This window comes from Indicator indicator, chromosome 14 (assembly GCF_027791375.1).
Source record: "Indicator indicator isolate 239-I01 chromosome 14, UM_Iind_1.1, whole genome shotgun sequence".
Lineage (NCBI taxonomy): Eukaryota > Metazoa > Chordata > Aves > Piciformes > Indicatoridae > Indicator > Indicator indicator.
In genome coordinates, this window is record NC_072023.1 from 8325543 (window position 1) to 8336050 (window position 10508).

Below are 10508 nucleotides of genomic sequence, written 5' to 3' on the forward strand. Positions count from 1 at the left end.
GTCCAGGGTCAGAAATAGAGAAGGTCAAAAGCCCTCCTGGAATTCTGTCTGGCACTTTGACACAAACATTTCCAGAGGAGAAAACAGGAGAGGAGGGGAGTTGCAGGGGAGAGAGTTGCATATTCTAATGCTGCATCCATTTTTGTTTCACTTCCAGGTTTATTTAATGTATTTGCTGTATTGCCCCCATGGGGTCCTTGGAGTGATAACTTTTCCTCTTTGTCCATCTGCCTCGACGTCTGATTCAGACGGCAATTGGTGCTTCCCTTTCCATCAGTGAACCTTCTCCCACCAAAGCCTCTCCCTTCTTTCATTTATTAGCATAATTTTAAAGTTTTACACACACAAAGAAAAGAACAAAGATGACATATATATGTGTATATATAAATATATGTATATATATGTACGAGAGAAGAGAATGAAGTACAAATAAAACCATGAACCCTGGCAGCCACAACACGCAACAAAGACAGGACAATGCCTTCCCTGCTCCAGAGGACAGGATGGAAAATGTGAAAAGGAAAGTGGGTCCAATTTCTTCCAAGGGGAGGAGAAAAACAGACAGACAGAGAGGGAGAATATTCCCTTTCCCTGGTAAGGACTGGGGGCCTGGCTGAGATCAGCACTTGCACTGGACCTGCATGTTGAAAACAGGCAAATCTCAGATTGTGAGTGGCGACCAATGATGGAAAATGCACTAAGGACTCTGAGCACCCTACCTGGACAGATCTCTATTTTTAATGCGTGTGTGGATATTTTATTTTGAGAAGAGAAAAAAACCACTAAGATATACAACATCTCGGGGAACAGAACAAAACAAACACACATAAAGAAGCAAAACAGAGAAGCCAAATGCATTCCCCCCCCACCCCCTCTCTTTCCCCTCCTGCTCCTGGTGCTGACTGGAAGGTGTCTGAATCATGGGGAAGGAGCAGATGGTGGCAGAATTGTCTCCACGCCCCCGGCCCCTGCCATGGGGAGCCCTCTTTGCACATGCTGGTGGAGAACTCAACTTTCCAGGCTTGGACTGAAATTATTTTTGAAATTTGCTCTGTGTGGGTGTATATGTGTGTGTGTGTGTGCATACACACGTGTGTGTGTGCCTCTGTGTGTGTGTTGAGTATGTGTATTTATACATACATATATAAATATATATATATATATATGTTCTTAAATGGATTTCATTCCCCAGTGGCAGGAAGCTCTAAGGCACGTGCATGCTTTGTTGGGCTGGCAGAAAAGCACACTGTTACTGCAACGTGCCTGTGAGGTCCAGGATGGAATGGAGGCAGAGACATCCTCTGATCTCCATCTTCTTGCCCTTTTCTCTCACTCTCCTCCAACACCCCAGCACAACTTCCTTGCAGGAGGCGAAGTGGCACCACCACAAGACCAACAACTGCCAAACTTAGAAGCATGACTTAATCTCAATGAGCTGTCGTCGCCTGCTCTGTGGTCCTGAAAGCAGAATTCTGTCATTCCCCCGAGGTTTTTAACCCCTTCACGGGTGTCCTGCACAATATGCCTCCACTGCTTTCTCCTTGCCAGTGTCACCTTGTCTCCCATGGTTTTCCTCACATTTTCCCTTTCAAATTCCTTCCGTATTTTTGCCTGTTAGATATGCTCAGCCCAGCTGGAAGTTGGCCCAAGATGTGGGCAACTCTGTGTAGGTATAGAAAAAGAAACCGGGTCTTTGCAATGACAGCAACCATCTGAAACAGAAACAATCTCTTCTAAATGAGGAGGACTCATGGAACAACTGGAGGGTCAGTTGTGGTGTCCCTCCTGGGCTACTGCCTGCTCCAGACAAGGGAGGGGCTCTCTGTGGGCCAGGACTCTTTCTGCACATCTAGTAGCCAGTCACCATTAGCAGAAATGTTACATATGATGGAATTTGTCAGCAGCACCTTGGAGTCCCAGTCCTGGATCTTGCCACACTGGGCTCTGCAGATTTACAAATGAAGAAAATGCCTGCCCAGAGCTAGCACAGCAGTTTTCCTCCTTTCCCTCCTGCCTCCAGCTGCCCCTTCTCTTGTGCAAACATGCACCTCTACTGCAGGGCAAAGCCCTGAAGGGAGCCAGGGGAAGGAGGCAAAGCCACAACCTGGAAGCTCTTAGAAGTTGTGGAAGGATCTAGCCCTCACCTCCTGCAAGCCCAAAGCACTTCTTGTACCACTGCCAAGGCACTTCTTATACCACTGTCCTCCATCCCCAAGCCCTCAAGTCTTAAGACATTTCGTTTTCCTGTTTCAATATCTGTTTTCTTCAGTTTGTAAAGATGGTGAGGTTTTATTTTATTAATTTTTTGCCTTTTTTAATGTAAGATTAATTTATACTCAGTACTGTATTTAAAGTTGTAAAAAAAAAAAAAAAAAAAACACCTCTCAAACAACATTTTCTCTTTCTTTTATGAGCTGAGTGAATTGTAGAGTCCAAACCAGCTCACCCTGGGGCACAGTGGGATTCCCAGGGCCTCCAGTTTCATTTTCAGGACATTTATTCTGAGACTGCAGGGAAAAGCCACCAAAACTGGGAAAGTCTTCTGGGAGCCCACACACTGCCCTGCATACGGCCGGCAATGCTGCTCTCCTCCTTCCTGCCCATTGCTGGTTTGAAATGACTCAGGTGCTGGGGATTTTATCTCTAAGAGATCCCCGTCTTTGCTGCTCTGTTTGGACACCCAGCCAGAATTTCCCTGCTCTTTCATCTGATCTCCGGATTCCACTGCTTTGAAGGGCTTGGGACAGTCGGCACTGTTTACACTGCCCCGAAGCTGTACAAACAGTCATCCCCTTCCCTCCTTAGTCACATCGTCTAGACAACAGCGGCTCTTCCCCCTGTCGGAAAGGCCGTTTCGTTTCCCTTTCCTCCTCCCAGCGAGGGAGGTATCGCACATCTGGCACTTGGGCACGAGGCTGTGAGGACTGAGCACAGCTGCTGCCCCATGCCTCAGTTTTGGGGCTCCCCTTGGCACATGCACAGCATCTCCCAATCCATGACTCAGCTCTGAGGAGAACAAGCCCAAGTGGGGACTTGTGCTGCAACAGTGAACCCGGAGAGCTCATTGTCTGGGAGTGCTCCAGGCTGTCCTTCAAGGACAAGCCTGGCATTCCCAGGTGTGTGTCTCTCTCCAGCATGGTTCATTTTGGGGTGAGGAAGAGGTGAGCTGAAGTAGGAGTAAGACCCACCCACCTTCGAGGATGGAAAGCATCCTCGCAAAATCGCAGAGAGGATAACCACCACATGCCTGCCCTGATTTCCTTAGGATAACCAGGTGAGAAGAAAGAATTTTGGCATGAGATTTCTTAGAGCTTGAGGGCCTGTCAGTGGGGAATTTGGGGAGCAGCGAGTGCAAAGAGGGGTAGAAAGCATAGCAAGCATAGGTGCATCAGCCTGGACAGAGGGGTGGGAGGAAAGGATAAGCATCCCAGGGGACCAGCACCCCTCCTGGCCACGGCAGTCCCGGGTGAGGCACGCAAGCCCTCCGCAGGCCTGCAGCTCCTCTCTTAACAGCTCAAAATGAGGAGGTGCTGAAAGAAGCGGCGGCCCCGGGCGCCTGAAGCTGACACCTCCGCAGCGCCTGGCGTCCACCCGCGGCAGCTGCTCGGTTCCCGTTCGAGCTCCGTTTGCTCGCAGCGCCTTGGCCTGCGTTCAGCACAGGTCAGCGAGGAGCACAGGAAGGCAGGCGCCCGCGCTGCTTCTCAGGGCTGCAGCAGGTGGTTTACATCCAGCCCACAACGCTAAGCTTGGGAAATAAATCTCGAAACAAGCCTTGGGAGGGTTGCAGCACACTGCTGGAAAGCAGCTCTTTCAAGCAGGGATGCCAGCTTGGCTCGCCTGGTGCTACAGGTAACCTCAGAGGAGCTGAGGAGCCTTGGCAACACTCCCGGGTTTAATTGCTCTGCTGCTGCTTTACCTAAAGGCCTGGCCTTGGGATATGTCATTCAATTTGAGGTTCAGCTTATGATGGAGGGAATGCATCCAGCATTCCAGGCAGCAGAGAGAGGCTTCAGTGATCGGTCCTCCTGTGAGAACATGGCTCCTGAAAGTGGCAGACAGATGGGAGAGAATGCTCATGGGCTGTTCAGGTTCAAAAAGGAAACCCCTGTGTTTCAGATAGGCTTTGGGCTTTTCAGTGCTGGAGGTTTATAACAGCAATGCTGTTGCATGGCTAGATTAAATGAAAAATCAGTTTGCAAGAGTTTCCTCACTAGCCCCAGGAAAACTCTTGGCAGTTTGTTTGTTTTAGTGGCACTCAGGAATACAAAAAGCTTAAGCTGGCTGTGGCTTGAAGGAAGAGCCCTCTTCGTGTCAGCCACGTGACATGAAAACCACACAGGCATTCTCCTCTCTGCCTCCCTGGCATAAGCTGTGCCCCCCACGATGGCTTCCCTGACCTGCCCACACTCCAAATGTGTCTGGAGAGGACCTGGTGGGAGCCACTTCTATCCCACTGGATCCTGGAGTAGGACAGGGGTGTGTTGGAGGGTGGCCCCATCTTGGTGTCTGTGCAGCAGTGCCTGGTGGGCCCTGGGGGCAGAGAAGCCAGCTGTGCCAAGAGAAAAGGAGGGTACAAAGAGGGAGGAAAATATGAAGGATTAAAAGCTATTCAGGAAAAAAACAAAACACCAAAAAAAACTTCTTGCCTGAGCATGCAGCTGTTCCCCACTCGCCTTCATGCAGCCCATGACCAAATGCTGCCGTGACCAAGCGAACTTATTCCAGGCTTGGGAATTTCCCATCTTAAAAGACAGTGCAAGTCAGCCAGGCTGGTTTTGGCTTTCATCACAGGGTTAAAGGAATGACAGACACCCACACCACACCACTACCACCCCCCCCAAAAAAAAAAAAAAGGCAGGAAGAGGGTGGGAACTGGAGGGAACCCCAAATGTTTGGGCCTCCTTGCAGACAATGCAGGCACTGGGTTAACAAGAGAGCCCCAGTCACAGCAGTGGGTCCACAGGGCTCTCAGCAGGGCAGCCAGGAGGGTGAAGAGTCCTGGTAGGCTCACCTAGCATTTTTCCTTCCCCAGCCAGGCAGATACCAAACAGGACTCTCCCTCACGATGGCCTGCCTTGATTTCACAGCAAAGGCTGTAGCAAAGCTAGGCAGAAGGCAGCCTTAAGGGAAACAACCCCCTTGTAATGACTAACTCAATAAAAGAAGCTGCTTGCAAGCGATTAAGCAGCAACCCAAACACAGCAGGGACCCAGGCAGCAGGGAGCTTTGTGGTTTCACAGTCTATGTGTATTTTGAAACGTTTGCTGTGATTTTTTTTGCATGCACTGCAGAAATGAAAAATGGATTGTTCACAAATGCCAGGCAAGCAGCTCCACTGTGGTTCTTGCCCCAAGCAGCTTTGGAAATTCCCAAGTTCCCAAACGCTCTGACCTTCAACACTGTCCACCCCAGCAAATACAGTCAAGTGAAGGCAAGCTCTGCTCCTCAAATTCAGGTCCTGCTTGGGTGTTTTCTCCGTGAAGAGAAAATATTTTTCATTATGACTTTTAACACAAACCCAGGGAAGTGTAGAGGAGATGGTGTTAGCTGCTGCTGGTCCCTGCAGCACAGAGCTGGCTGTGAGCAATGATGTCAGAGTCAAAGGTAAATGAGGTAAGCACAGGAAAAGTGGTGATTAATGAACCAAGATGCACTCCCAGAAAGAAGCCCTTACTCAGACATGCAGTGGCAGCCCAGGGCACTCAGGAGGTGGATGGCCAGAGAGCTCTGGTGTCCCATATGTGACCTTCTCCCGTGGTGACATCAGAGGTTGCTCCATGAGAGTCTAGCACATGGACAGCTTGGTGTACACACACGGGGTCACTTGTGAACCACACCACCTGCCCACACAAGTGCTTTGGATGCCCAAATGAGGCAGGCATTCTACAGTGCAGATGAAAGGTGGGACGTTCCCTCTCTCCTCCAGTGAGCAGGGACCAGGGTTACCAAGTGCAGGCAGGGCTGTGCAGAGGGCAGCAGACCTCAGCAAGGTGTATGCAGCCAGGTGTGGAAGAGGTCCTGGGGACGGCCATCTCCACAGAGGGGATTTCACCACTTCCCAGGACTTGGCTGGGGATGCTGGCAGGCTCCACAATGTGAACAAGGGTGGTGGGGTACACAGGAGAGCTGACATTTGTGAATGACAAGGTGTTGACTGCTCCCAGAAAGGAGAGCAGGGAGGTTTGCTCTGACCATGCATACAATGGCTTGGTACCTGCAACGAAAAGCCCTATGAGCTGCCTGTGATGCCCCAAGCCCTGGACTGGCTGCTTGTGTTTGGATAAAGCAGGACAGGGAACAGCTCCCACCCCCGGCTTCAGTGAGGCCACAGGAGAGCATCTGTCATGCCGGGGGGGCTGTGCAAAGGGGCCTGCACCTCTGAAGAGGTGTTATTTAGGTGGAAAAACTGCTTCATCCTGGCCATGGAAATTGCTTGCATTTCACTAATTGACTGAGGAGAGAGAGAGAGAGAAAAGACCTTCCTTCCCTCAGACAAGTTCAGGAATTTTTTCCGCTAATCAAGAAGAAAAACAAAATGCTTGTACTGGGAGGGGGAGGGGAGGAAAAGGGGGAGTCTCCCTGGTGTCCCATAAACCCAGTGGCTGTGGACAAAACACTACAATTGCAGCATAGCCTTGCCTTGGAAAGATTGAGGCAGCTCTGGCTGGCAGAGAGAACAGGGAGCATACACCTGGCTTGCAGGAGACCCCACTTTGAAGGATCTCCAGCTGGGTGAGGGGCACCTCCCTCCCAGGAGGATGCACAACTTTAGATGGGGTTCTTGACCCCTGAAGGGCAGGACTGGCACTTGCTGCAGCAAAGTGGGTGGCCAGTGGTGTAGGTTTGTCCCCAGGGAGGGCTGAGGTGTGCTCTGATGTCTAGTGCATCCCTCAGCTCGTCCACCAGCTTTGTCAGTTGGTTGTAAACCAACATAAATGGGTGCTCTCTGCACTCAGGTTTGGCTAGGACAAGGCTCTCCTGGCTCTGTTGAGGCAGATATGAACGGTCCAGTAATCAAATAAAGCATTTCCCCAGCACAGCTGCCTTCAAGTGCACTACATGAAACAGAAAGGAGCAGCTGAACAGGATTTGCAGTTTTTCCCCATGATGCATATTTTCCCTTTTCCATGGGTAGCCCCACTGCTATGCTGGGACCTATTGTTGTACTTATTTATTTACTCAGGTATTGTAGATGGTTTCAAAGTTCATGTCCAGGAAGAAGCAACCAGATGCTGCTACTGTGTGGGACAGAAAACCTACCCCAGTTTCCCACTTGGAACACGGATGCAGAGCCAGGTGCAAGCCCCAAACCCGGAGCTGAACACTGCTCCCTTCCCTCTCTGCTCTAGCCCAGCCACTGGGAAGTGGAATGAGCTTCAACAAGGCCAAATGCCAGGTCCTGCACTTGGGTCACAACAACCCCAAGCAACACTACAGACTTGGGGAAGTCTGGCAGAAAGGGACCTGGGGGTTCTTATCAACAGGCAACTGAACATGAGCAAGCAGTGTGCCCAGGTGGCCAAGAAAGCCAATGGCATCCTGGCTGGGATTAGAAATGCTGTGTCCAGCAGGAGTAGGGAGGTGATTGTTCCCTAGTACTCAGCTCTGGTGAGGCCACACCTTGAGTATTGTGTCCAGTTTTGGGCACTTCAATGCAAGAGAGATGTGGAGGTGCTGGAGCCAGTGCAGAGGAGGGCAATGAAACTGGGGAAGGGTCTGGAGAATAAACCTGATGAAGAGTGACTGAAGGAGCTGGGGATGGTTAGTTTGAAAAAGAGGAGGCTGAGAGGAGACCTCCTTGCTGTCTACAGCTACCTGAAAGGACATTGTAGAGAGGCTGGTGCTGGTCTCTTCTCCCAGGTAATTAGTGATAGAACAAGGGGGAACAGCCTCAAGCTGTGACTGGGTAGGTTTAGACTGGACATTAGGAAACATTTTTTCATAGCAAGAGTGGTCAGGGATTGGAATGTGCTGCCCAGGTTGGGTTGCCACCCCTGGCTGTGTTTAAGGGTCGTTTGGATGTGGTGCTTGGGGATATGGTTTAGGAGTGAACCTTGCAGGGTAGGGTTATCAGTTGGACTTGGTGATCCTGAGGGTCTTTTCCAACCTGAATGTTTCTGTGATTTTGTGATTCTGTGATTGCAAATTCATCCTGTGTGGTTTTTTTTTTTTTCCAAGCAAGAGGCTAGATGGTTGGAGTGGTTTGGATTAAGCAGCTTCTTCTCCATTTGGAGAGAGAGCCAGCTTGGGTGGATGTGTGTGGGAGAAGCCCTGGGAGCTTGGTGGCTTCCTATTACCAGGGGGAGGAAAAGCAGGAGCTGATACACCACCAGTTCTTGAGGAAGGCCAGTCAGCACCAGGGTATTTTTTCTATCTGGAAAACATGAATATTTATGAACTTGGATTAAAAACCTTCTAAGGAATCTAGGTGCATGTGAATACCCATCCATGAAGTGGAGGCCCTCAGGCAGCAAACGGTGGGAGCTGGCAAGGTGCTGCCATGCCCACCATGGTGCTCCACCTGGACTGTGGGTGTAGCTGGGGAAGGATGGCATCATTGCTGGCAGTGTCCCTGGTATCTCGGGTGCCTGTGGCCACAAAGCTGAAGTGTCTCAAGGTTGACAGGCTTACACCCCAGCCCAGGGTCTCTTTCTTGGAGCACAACAGTTAAGTGTGGCAGAGAGCCATTTCAGCCAGAAAAAGTGCAAACACCAGGATCTGAAGGAGACCTCAAATGGTTGGGATTTTCAGAAGCAGGAACACGTACTTGTAGGTGATTCTATCTGCACAACCAGGACCAGAAGCATCCAGCTGGGTCCACAGGGTCCAGAAAAGCTGCTCCACTGCAAGCTCCCCACCTGTGTTTAATGGGCTGTTGAGTCCCCTGGAGACTGGGACATGACAGCTTCCTTGACAGAACCCTGCTGAGCCCATGGGTAAGGCAGATGGGCCTGTGATGAGTTCTCATTGAACTGGAGTGAGGGAAAAAAGCCTGGTAAGACCTGCATTCCATCTGGAGTAGGTACCATCTGGGACTTGCTGCAGGCTAAGGGAAGTGGTCACTGCAGTGGTTGAATTTAGGGGAGCAACAAGTTCCACTGCTCTCCAGGACTGGTAGGAGCTGGCTTCTTGTGGTATGTGTCACTAAATGGAAGAGGTCACAGCACCAGGTTTTGGCAGTGTCAGAGTTGCTTTGAGAACAGGCATCTTCATCTCAGGTTTCCACCTCTGATATGAAGTGCCAACACTTCTCACCCACAGGTTTGAAAAAGGACCTGAGAAGTTTGTGAGGAGCTGCAAGAACCAGCTCCTGAGAGAGTCAACTTGTAAAGGGGTGAAGCTAAGCCCAAGAAAGGATAGAACTACATTTTTGGGAGCTTTTCCTTTCACTCCTTTCCACCCCTCACCCAAAGAACCCTCCTGCTTGCCACCTGGCTTATGCACGCACCAGTCAAGGAAACAATTCTGCAACTGAAAGAGGAAATTTTGGTCCCAGCTATTTCCAACCTCTATTGTTTGTTACTCAACTCATGCATTACACAGAGCAGCAAGCAGGGCAGCAAGATTGCAACACGGTGCATGTGCTTTCAGACATTTAATTTTAGCATTGCAAGAAGGATTTGTGGTATCAAGAAAGCCCAGTTCCAAGGAAAGAGGAAACCTGTGATTCTGACACTTGATTTTGACCATAAAAGGAAGCAGATCATTTGAGAGACCTAATAGGTTTAGTCATCCAGGCTGTAACCCTCTGGGAGTCCAGAGGATCCCTGCTGGGGTTTTCTCATTCCCAAGCAGCTGGGTCGCTTGGGAGCCCTGGGCAGGGCTGAAGTCCTTGAGTGACTGCAGCTTTGTGCTGCAGATTAAGCTTCTGATCTTTGGACCTTTTCTCTGGGCAGCATGGGACTCACGTGTGCCTCTTCCAAAGAAATCGTGGGCTGGGCCAGGCTTTGCCAGGGATCATCAGACCTTGGCACTCTTCCTCCTACAGCCCCAGATGTGTTTGTCAACTTGTGCAAAATCTTCCCATGTTTCCACAACACAAGGCCTTTCTTCAACTGGAGGTGTAAAAGGTTCTTTGAAACAAAGTTGAATTTAAGGAATTTAGGAGTAAATGGAGCTCTGGAGGGAGCTCCTGTGCATCGCTGGGGGCTGAATTCAAAGTGCAGAAACCCTCTTTGCCTAGTTCTGCACCAAGCACTCTTGTGCAGTGTGGTTTAGTCCCCTTCCAGTGCAAGGATTAAAAAGGTTCTCCACACTGGAAAGAAAATTGGGACCAATGCACAGCACCCCTCCTCTGCAAAGGCAGGTCTGCAGACAGTGAGGACTTGCCTTCATGCTGAGCAAAGTCCACTTACCTGTTGTTGACTGCAGCCCTAGAGATCTCTGACCCTGCATTGCAGGGATTCCCCCAGCAGAAATATAACAAAGAAATACACAAATCTAACAAAATCACCCTGGCTTGGTGTTAAGGGTCCACCCTGCCCACAAACCAAGTAAACCCCAAACCT